Raw genomic sequence first — 10,993 nt, 5'->3', positions numbered from 1 at the left:
AGCTGCCCAGCTCCAATTGACTCTTGAAAAATAGAAGTTGACCAATTCATGAAAGCCATGGGGAACAATAGCTAAGTCTTGATGGCAGTGTGAGTGCCTCTGAAGGCCATCTACCTGGAGACTTGTAAGCTTCCTTGTGTATTTGTTGGACCACTGTGAGTTTGCTGGACTAGATGAGTCAAGGATCTGATCCAGCAATGCACTATTTACTTCCTTGTGTTCTTTCCATCCCAGGCACAGAGACCCTGTTCACAGGCAAGATTTTCTTATGATCATTGCTAACCTCCTCTGTACCCCAAGAATGAAAGCTTTGAAAGACTCAGAAGAGCAAATCTTCAAAAGAACAAGTTATCCAACCAGGTTTTGGCAAAACAAACAAGGTTCATTCATTTATCCACTATTAGATCATAGATGAACATGGTTTTAAAAATGGAGTTGGCAGTTACCATTACTAGTTTAAAATCAGAATCTAGTGATCCAGCATTGTGTTTGCTTTCATATTTTGAATTTAATGTTCACCACCAAATCTGTCAGGAGTGGGACAGGATGTAAGAAAACTGAAGTATGAGTTTGAATATTTTGACATAAGACAACGGGAAAAAAACCTATTATTTTAAGTTACTTTACAACTTCCCAATTGAAGAAAAATTTTGCTAGTTGACTACAGATATATGATCTTTTTACTTTTACATGAGCAATTGAAGGTAGGAATTTATCTCACTGTGCCTTGCTTCTTGACACTGCATATAGATCTCCATTGCTAAATGTATCAAATATAAAGATATTTTGCATTATTAGTCCATGCTTATGATGACTCCTGGTAGAAATATAGATGTCAACTAGATCTTTGTTTGTGATACATTCCTTGTTCATTTATAATGAACCTGTGTAATAAGATAAAATTGTTAAATGTACCGTAAATGCCGGCGTACAAGGCGACCCGGCGTATAAAACGACCCCCGTCTTTATAGCCGGGCCGCATTCCTAGAACGTCGTCTTATACGCCGGAAACTACCAGTATTTCCGGCGTATAAGACGACTCGGCGTATAAGACGACCCCCATCTTTGGCGCTGATTTCAGCGCTCGCGGAAGTCGCCTTATACGCCAGCATTTACGGGTACTTAAAAAATTGACTATTATAGAAATGTTTAAATGCAGAGAAATAAAGTGTTATTATTTAGTAGTACACCTCTAAGGCTTTGCAAAGAATCTTAAGATGTATTTCTTCACTTTTCCCTAATGCCTTGGAAAGTTATATCAAAGTGGAGCTGAAATCCTGCATGCGTTTCCTGTTATTCATTCTCTAATGGCAGAGTGTAAAAACACATTCAGCATACTCCTAAGTAGAAATTTATACGTTATTCTTAAATAATGTCTTAGATTCGTAGAGTGCCTCTGTTGACTATTATACATCTTCAAGTAATCTGTAAGACATCTGTGTTCCTTCTCTCCTGCCTTCCAGCCAACAAATGCAAAATATAATCATTTACGGTACTCATATTCTGCATCTTACGATACAACAGCTCTTGAATGAAAAAAATAAACTTTCACTCCATATGGAAGTGGAAAATAATGACTTTCTTCGCATCCATATTTTTAGTATATACTGTATGCATTTGGTAAGTTTACAAAAAAAATGTAATGTTTTGGTATGAGGATTTATACTCACCCTTGAGGGATTAATCTATTAAGTTCATTTTTATATTTGTTTATTATATTTCATAATTTATATTTATATTTTTATATTATTGTCATGCTTATATTTATATTTTTATATTAGTGCCATGCTTATATTTATTAATTTTTATCTGCTTTATTCATTCATTCTAGCTCTGTATGGTTGCATGTGAGAAAGAGAATGAAGTTCTCCAATGAATGTTATTATTTTGTACTGGGAGTAAAACTGAATCAGGTGGATCATCTACTGATTCTCACAAACTTTCTCTCTAGAGAACAATAAATTTTCAAGGATGTTCACAAGACTTTTAATTCCACTGCAGCCATTTAGAAATCCCCTATCACAGTACTGTTCTAAAGGTAAGAAGTATTCTTCTCTCCTAAGATTTGGTCACTCTATTCCATTTTATGCATGTTAATTTTTTTCTATCATGGAACTTGGTTCTACTACAAAAGAACAGACATTTTTAAATTAATGCAAATCTAACAAACCTTTTTTTTTTTGTATTATTGAAATGAAAAATGTTTAAGTGGGCCGTATTAATTTTGCTTTATTTCCTTGAGTTAACCATATCCCAATGTTATTTTTTTTAAAAAAAATAGTTTATAAATTACTAATTTATTGGGCGATGCATTTTTTTTCTTCCTGAAAGCAACTGATTATATTTAGAGTATTTAAAAATTAATATCTGGTTCACTCAACGTCTTTAAAAATAAAAATGAATGTTGCAAAACTTTCATCAAAGGGAAGTTAGGTTTTTTCCTACAATTCCATTTGTTTGTATTACAAATTCAGAAAGCTTTGATTGTTGCATAAAACTTGGCAAAGCAACAGGGAAAAAGGGGAGAACATTATATAGAGAATACTTTGTAACATCTGATATGGGGTAACTGCAAGTGGAATGAGACAACTTGGCACAGCAGTTCACCACCACCAACTCTACCAGCTCACTACCCTGAAGTCAACGCAGGACAACTCCGCATGGCCAACTCACCATAGGGGACTGGAGGGAGAGCAGGTGGGTGAGGAAGCTGGTGAGCAGAGTGCAGAGCAATGGTGGCAGCTGGGGGCTTCCCATTTTCACACACACACATACACACACACACACACACACACACACACATTGCTGCTGCTGAACTCCAGGCTGAAGAGGCCAGGGATGGCAGCAGTGGTGGGTGGAGCAAACAGGCAGTGGCAGCCAGGGGCATCCCATTTTCACAACCTCTGCCACCGCCGCGCCAAGCTCTGGGCCAAAGAGGCTGGGGGATGGCAGCAGCTGTGGCATGTGTGAAAATGGGATGCCCCACCCACTTCTTCCCACCACTTCCTGTTTGGCCCAGAGCTTGGAGGCAGCAGTGATGGGGATTGTGAAAATGAGAAAACCCCAGGCACCCCTCTGCACTCTGCCCATCCACTTGCCCTCCCACCCTCCCAGCTCTCCCTCCTACTGTCCATAGCAAGTTATCCCCATGGCAAGTTGGCAGTGTGGAGTTGTCTTGTGGCAACTTGGAAGCAGTGAGTTGGCGGTGAGCTGCACGTGCGAAGCTGGCATTGGCAAGTTGTCCTAGATCCACCTGCAAGATGGTTGTTAAAATCTGTAGTTCTGCAGTACTTACCTGGAGGAAGGAAACTGATAGTTTTTTTTAATGAAGTAATTTGTGTTACATTTAAAAGCTTCTTACTGAATCGTACATTAACATTGTATTTCTCTGGAACTCAGTGAAGAATTCCTGACTATACCTGCAGTCATCTGTGAACTGGAGATTAGGATCACAAGAATGCAAGTAGACCCCCACTACAATGTTCTTCATGTGCTTTTTTAAACCTAGTAAAATTTTGTAAGAATATATGTTAGGTAAGCATTCATTATATAAAAAGAATAAAAAGATTTGAAATATATTTGTTGTTCTGTATAAACCAGGCAAGGTTAGTGGTTATGGGATTTATTTTCTGAAATTAATGACAATCAACTATTCCGTAACAATGCAGAGTCTTCTAATATTGACAGCATGCAAAGAGAAGACAATTTCCATTTGGTACATATTAAGACAATGTAAATTAAATTTGGTTCAAAAAGTCAGATCTGCTTTTGGGTATCCAGTTTGTCAAATCATACCAGTTTATTCCAATTTCCAAACTGAATCAGAACAAACATGCCCAAAGGGACCCAGCAACATCCTCACTGAGTTGAGATGCTGCTGCTCCTCTTTGAACTAGCAGGAAAACTTGGCTGCTGGCAAGAAATTTGTTGTCTGCATTGCCAATCTCTCTGTTGCCTGTCGCCAGACTAAGCAAGAAGGTGTGACGCAAAGCCTATTTCGCATTCTGTAAAGCTACCTTTGGAATAGCATCAGAATAAACCCTACTAGATAAATAAATAAATATTTTTTTTATTGAAAATTTTTAGATATTTTTACAAAAAGCAAAAAAAACAACAAAAAAACAACCCTAACCCACCCACCCCAACCCTCCCTCTCCATCCCCCCCGACCTTCCCAGAGCTGAATATAGGCTTAATTAAAATTTTTAAGAATCTTAAAAAAATTAAAAAAGTATAAATCATAAATATATCTAAATACCTTACATAAACAATTTATAAAGTAATTAACAATAAAATATATGTAAAAAAAGCATACGTATTAAAAAGAAAAAGTACTTGAAAGAAAAAGAGATAATAAAAAAAGAAAAGAGAAAGAAGAAAAGAGATATAAAAAGTACAATCTATAAAATATTAAAATTTATATACAAGTTATTAGAAAGCTAAATGATATTTTTTTATATCCAATTTATATTGTATAAAATTTATCCATTTTTCCCATACCGCAAAGAATTTCTCTTGCGATTGCTCCTTTAAGAAAGCCGAAATCTTTGCCATTTCCGCCAAATAAGAAACTTTTAAAAACCACTCTTGCAAGGTAGGCAAAGATTCCTTCTTCCAATATTGCCCTACTAACAGCCTAGCGGCCGTAATCAAATTTAACATCAATATAACTTCCTTAGCATCACAATCAGTAACAATACCTAACAAAAACAATTGTGGGGTAAATTTTACCCTCTTTCTAAAAATTCTTTGAATATTCCACCATATCTTAATCCAAAAGACTTTTATATTTTTACACGACCACCAAATATGATAATAAGTAGCATCCAAACAACCACATCTCCAACATTTAGGCTGTAAGTCAGGATACATACGAGACATTTTTTGTGGATCAAGGTGCCATCTGTAAAACATTTTGTAAAAATTCTCCCTTAAGTTCTGGGCTTGTGTAAATTTAACATTCCTCACCCAGATGGTTTCCCAGGTATCTAGTAGAACTGGTTCACCAAAATTTTGTGCCCATTTAATCATACATTCTTTAATTAGTTCTGATTCTGAGTCCAGTTCTACTAGCACCCCATAAATTCTCTTAATGTGAGTTTGCCTTTGATCTTTTACTTGTTTAAAGAGATTTTCATCTTCTCTGAGCAGGCCCACATTACGATCTATCTTCCATCTATCAGCTATTTGTCTATGAAACCATAAATATATAATATTTTCATGTGCTAAATCTTCCAAAGATTTTAACTGCCAATTTTTACCATCCCACCTGAGTAATTGCGCATAAGAAACACTATCCATCTTAACTCCTCTTCTTATCCCCTCTATCGCATGCCAAGGTATAGCCCATAATGGTATTTTAAACTCACTTTTATAATATTTCCTCCAAACCCGAAGTAAAGAAATCCTTATAATATGAGATTTAAAAACCCGATCCACTTTTTTATTAAAAATTAGATAGGCATGCCATCCAAAAAGTAAATCCCAACCCTCCAAATGGAGTATTTCTACATTTGTTAAATCAACCCAATCACTAATTAGTGTTAAAGCCACAGCATCATAATATAATTTCAGATTCGGTACCTTGAGTCCACCTCTCTCACGGAAGTCTTGCATAATTTTAAGCTTTACCCTTGGTTTTTTTCCCTGCCCAAATAAATTCGTTGATACCTTTCTGCCATTCATTTAAATTAACCTCATTCTTTACAATAGGTAACATTTGAAATAAAAAGAGAAATTTTGGCAGGACATTCATTTTAATCACTGCAATTCTTCCCATAAGAGATAACTGTAACTTCTCCCAATTTTTCAAATCTTTTTGTACCCTGACCCACAGCCTTTCATAATTGTTTTTATACAATTTTACATTAGAAACAGATAGGGTACCCCCCAGATATTTTATCTTATCAACAACTTCAAAGTCTGTCAGATTAACCAAAATCTGCTTATCCAAATTAGTCATGTTTTTAGATAATATTTTAGTCTTATTGTTATTAATTTTAAAACCCGAAACCCGTCCATATTGGTAAATCAGTTGTAATAAATTTACTACAGAATAGGTAGGTTGAGACAAAGTAACCACCAAGTCATCTGCAAAAGCTCTTAATTTATATTATTTTTTGTTAACTTCTATTCCTTTTATTTCCTGCGACTCTCGAATTTTGATCAGCAAAATTTCCAGAGTTAAAACAAACAGTAACGGTGACAATGGACATCCCTGTCTTGTACCTTTTTCTATTGTAAAAACTTCTGACAAACCCCCATTAACAATAAGTTGTGCCGTTTGTTTTTGATATATAGCACCAAAAGCTTGTGATATTTTTTCTCCAAAATTCATTTCCTCAATTAATCTTAACATAAACTGCCAATTCAATTGATCAAAAGCTTTTTCAGCATCTAAAAATATCAGCCCTGCGGAGGTTTGGTTATTCTTATCTAAATATTCTAATAAATTAATAATTTGTCTAACATTATTCTTCATATACCTACCAGTTATAAAACCCGATTGGTCCTTATGTATAAGCTGATGCAAAACCCTCATAAGCCTATTAGCTAAAATTTTTGCAAAAATCTTATAATCTACATTTAAAAGAGATATGGGCCTATAATTCTTCGGTAAAGTGAGATCTTGATCCTCTTTTGGAATCAAAGATATAAAAGCTCTATGCCATGACGGAGGAATCTCTGAGCCCTGTAGTATATTATTAAAAAGCTCACATAAAGGTTGAATCATCTCTTCTACCAAGGTTTTATAATAAATGGATGTCAAACCATCCGTACCCGGTGCTTTACCTAATTTTAATTGCTTAATAACTGTCACAATTTCCTCATTGGTGATTAAACCATTAATTTCTTGTTTCTGATCTTCTGTTAATTTAGGGAAGTTGGCCTCACTTAAATAATTATTTATATCTAAAGTTTGTACATTAGTACTCTTATATAATTTTTGATAGTAATCTAAAAAAGATTTCTTGATCAACTCCTTCTGATAGACTAATTTACCATTATAATTTATTTTGTCTATAATTCTCTGTCTCTGTTTCTTTCTTAATTGGTAAGCCAACCATCTCCCTGGTTTATTAGCATTGCAAAATGTATTTTGTTTCATAAACAATAAATTAGTTGCGGTTTGATCCGCCATCAACATATTAAATTGTGTTTTTAACAACTTTATAGATTCTTTAACCTTAATAAATAAAAAAATAAATAATAATAATAATAATAAATAAATAAATATTTTAACACTGATATAATTAAGAGAGATTTAATTCTATCTCATTCGCACCATAGGTTATCACTTATCACTTAGAATCAGGGGTAAGCAACCTTGGCTCTTTTATGACTCGTGGACTTTGAAGATGAACGTCAGCCATTAAAGGATGTAATGAACGTTATATTACGGGGGGAGTGGGGAAAAATACCCCCAACGTGGCAGAAGCTAATATGTTACTTCCGAAGGAGGGTCGGGATGCCACGATGGTGAAGAACTACAGACCAATCTGATTATTAAATAAGGATTATAGACTATTTGCTGCAGTTTTGGCAGACTAAAGAAAGTTTTACAGGTATATATATTCACGATGACCAAGCCGGCTTTCTGCCAAAAAGACAGTTAAGGAATAACGTGTTTTAAATATTATTGAATACTTACAGTACCATAACAAACAACAGGCAGCTTTAATATTCCTAGCTGCTAAGAAGGCCTTTGACATCTTAAATTGGGTCTTTATGTTTAAAGTTCTGCAAGAAATGGACTTTGGGGGAAATTTTATTAAAGGGGTCAAAGCTATTTATACATTACAGCAAGCAAAAAGTGTGATTAATGGTGATCTAACGAACTCATGTGAAATTTGGAAGGGTACAAGACAAGAATGTCCACTGTCTCCATTGTTGTTTATCCCGGTGCTGGACGTCTTGAATAAAGATATCAGACAAGACGAGAAAATAAAAGGTATAAATGTTAAGTTTATAAATTGAGGACCTTTGCTGATGATTTGGTGGTATTTCTGCAAGACCCAAAAAATTATATAGAACACTTGATGAGGAAACTGAGTTTGGGTCCTCGGCCAGTTTTAAAATTAATAAGCAGAAAACATCAGTGTTGATTAAGAATATAACCACAGAGGATGGTGATATATTGACTAAAAAGTTTAGTTTTAGAATTGAGAAAAAAGTGAATTATTAAGATGGGACAAATTGCATTTATCATTACTGTGTAGAATTTCTGTGATTAAGATGAATGTTTTACCAAAGATGCTCTTCCTGTTTCAAACATTACCAATACTTGCAATTGAAACTCCGTTTAAACAAAGGCAGAGGGATATCTCTAAGTTTATATGGTTCTCTAAGTTTATATGGTTTCTAAGGTTCTCTACGAAGGTGCCACTTTGAGTTTCCCCCAAGAGCCCTTTTTTAGAAAAGAGATGGTGATGAGGCCAAATTGGTGGGCCTATGGTAAAATAATATCTTTTAATCTGGGTGAACCTACCCTCAAATCTGAGTATAAAGTGGTACCTGGAAAAATACTGATGGTCTGACATAGGATGTGTATAAAAGGCAGATGGCCCAACAAAAATGTGGGTAAAAGGGAGGTTTGTTTTGCTTACAAGACAACTCTTAAATTTAGGATGGCCAGACATCCTGTTCCCAGCTCTGCACATGATATATTACTAACTGCTTGTCACATGGTGTATCTAAATTGCTTAACACTTGATATATTGCTGATTGCTAAAAACATTCCAATGTAAACGAGGAGCTATCGATTATAGATCTGTCTAGTAGTTTTCCCATGTTAGAATAAGGACCTATAGAATGTAACCATGTGAGGCATGTGACCTGCTCAGGAAATAACTCTGCTTGAAGGGTTATAAAAATGGTCATCAATGTACAATCTGGGTTCAGATTCTTTAGCCATGATGGCTCTCTGAACCTGCGCAATAAACTTCCCTTTCCTGGAAAGAGCTGACTCAAGTTTGTTTTTCAATTCTACAACAAGTAGGAGCTAGAATCAGGTCATGTTTGCCATTGGTTTACATATATGCAATTGAAAGATTTAAGTTAGATAAGAATCATGGGTTTAATTTTGTTAAAAATGTATTGGAAAGCCTCCTGTGCGATAGTGATGAACATAGTATTGCTAAAGTTTATAAAATGTTATTGAATTTAAATCCGGAAAATGAACAAGTAAAACATTGTATGATTCAGTGGGCAAAGAATTTTGGGTATAATATAATGCTTGAACAATGGGAAAATATGTGGAATAAAGGGTTAAAATTTACATTAAATTATAATCTAAAAGAACATTTTTACAAGATGATGTACCATTGGTACTTAACACCAGACAAGTTTTGTGTGCTGTTGCTGATCTTGGAAACAACTCTCTGATCTCTTGTTCGGTGTTGTGATTTCTGCTTGAAAACCCTGAAACTCTGACCATTGGACTGGCTGACAAACTTGATGGTCTCGGAGTTGCGGAAGCAAAGAATTTAGTCCAGTTCAGCAGACGGGTAAGCGCCGAGCTGCAAGCGACCGATAGAGAAGATGCCTTTTCCATTCCCTCAGTGGCTGCATAACGGCGGTTCGGAGAGCCCGTCAGCGGTCTTCCTCCCTCTCCCCCTCCTCCCGCATCCAACTCGCTCTTCAGAAGGACAAGCAGAGCCAATCGCAGAGCTGGAGAAGGCTTCCCGGTACATGCAAATAAGCATTCCCACAGAGCATTGTGGGAACAGCGCAAACGGGAGCTCGCCTCCGCTGACGATACGGCGGAGCCTCCGAGAACCTGATCCGCGCAGGAGTGAATGCTTACAGGCGTGGGGAAAAGAGTCCGGCTGAACAGTGTGGGCCACTGTGATATGAAATGAGTGGAGCAGAGGCGGGCGCGCGTCCCGGCGCCAAGCAAAGCATACTTACCTGGCAGGGGAGACACCTTGATCACGAAGGAGGTTTTCCCAGGGTGAGGCTCATCCATTGCACTCCGGGTGTGCTGACCCCTGCGATTTCCCCAAATGCGGGAAACTCGACTGCATAATTTGTGGTAGTGGGGGACTGCGTTCGCGCTTTCCCCTGGTTTTTCTGTTGAAGAATAGATTTACGGTTTTGTCTGAGTGAGTTATTCATTTGTAAGTTACACTACATATCATAACGATTTCCAAACTTTCATTAAACATTTTAAAATCCGCTGTATCAGTCGAGACGTAACGAAACAAACAGTAGTAAAAAAAGAGTCCAGTTTTTTTGTATATGAAAAAATACAGGTACAAAAATTTCAAACGCTAAAACGCTCCAATTGTTTCCCTGTTTAAATTCCGCAGACGCAATTTTTAGAAGATTTACAAATCTAAAACACCGAAATAACATTCATTTTTCTATCTTTAAACCAATCAATCAGGGGAAAGCGCGAACGCAGTCCCCCACTACCACAAATTATGCAGTCGAGTTTCCCGCATTTGGGGAAATCGCAGGGGTCAGCACACCCGGAGTGCAACGGATGAGCCTCACCCTGGGAAAACCTCCTTCGTGATCAAGGTGTCTCCCCTGCCAGGTAAGTATGCTTTGCTTGGTGCCGGGACGCGCTCCCACGATCGCCTCACTCACTCCAGGTCATAGTAGCCCATAGTACGTCGCCCGTGTCCTCCCGACCACGCTTTTTACACGCGGTAACTTCCTGAGAATACCGCGAGAGGAGGTCGTGGGGGGCACACACAACACTCGCCACCCTCCGTGCGACGCGCTTACCGCTTCCCCATAATGCCCGGCGCCGGCGCCTTATCTGCATACGGCCCGCGGAGCTCCTCCTCTTTCTCGGCCCTTTGCCGCGTGGAGGGTGTGGGCTGGGCGGTGCCTCGCTCGCCCGGCTTTCTGCGGAGGCGTTGCCGGAGATGTTGCTAGTGCGCAACCGCAGCCTCGGAGTCTTGGCTTCCCTTCGGTCGCCTCCTTTGAGTTTTTAACGTCTCGCGGGTTCCTTGCTGATTTTCGCCTAGGCTTCGCTCGTTTTA

The 10,993-nt window shown here is 37.5% G+C and overlaps 1 long non-coding RNA gene and 2 other non-coding genes across 3 annotated transcripts; 2 read left to right on the top strand and 1 right to left on the bottom strand.

Annotated features, from left to right (window-relative positions):
• Positions 1 to 1,014: 1,014 nt before the first annotated feature.
• Positions 1,015 to 3,759, top strand: LOC120311778. The gene is made up of 2 exons (XR_005557730.1): positions 1,015 to 2,038; positions 3,400 to 3,759. It is a non-coding gene; the product is annotated as an uncharacterized LOC120311778 (long non-coding RNA).
• A 6,141-nt stretch (positions 3,760 to 9,900) lies between these two features.
• On the top strand, positions 9,901 to 10,064 carry LOC120311893. Its single transcript, XR_005557760.1, has one exon. It is a non-coding gene; the product is annotated as a U1 spliceosomal RNA (small nuclear RNA).
• Positions 10,065 to 10,383: 319 nt separating this feature from the next.
• LOC120311896 lies at positions 10,384 to 10,547 on the bottom strand. The gene has a single exon (XR_005557763.1). It is a non-coding gene; the product is annotated as a U1 spliceosomal RNA (small nuclear RNA).
• Between the last annotated feature and the right edge of the window lie 446 nt (positions 10,548 to 10,993).

This window comes from Crotalus tigris, unplaced genomic scaffold, assembly GCF_016545835.1.
Source record: "Crotalus tigris isolate CLP2741 ecotype Arizona unplaced genomic scaffold, ASM1654583v1 scf7180000018371.15429387391:27106975, whole genome shotgun sequence".
NCBI lineage: Eukaryota > Metazoa > Chordata > Lepidosauria > Squamata > Viperidae > Crotalus > Crotalus tigris.
The sequence above is the reverse complement of the archived record's forward strand: the minus strand, read 5'-3'. Positions and strand labels throughout refer to the sequence as shown.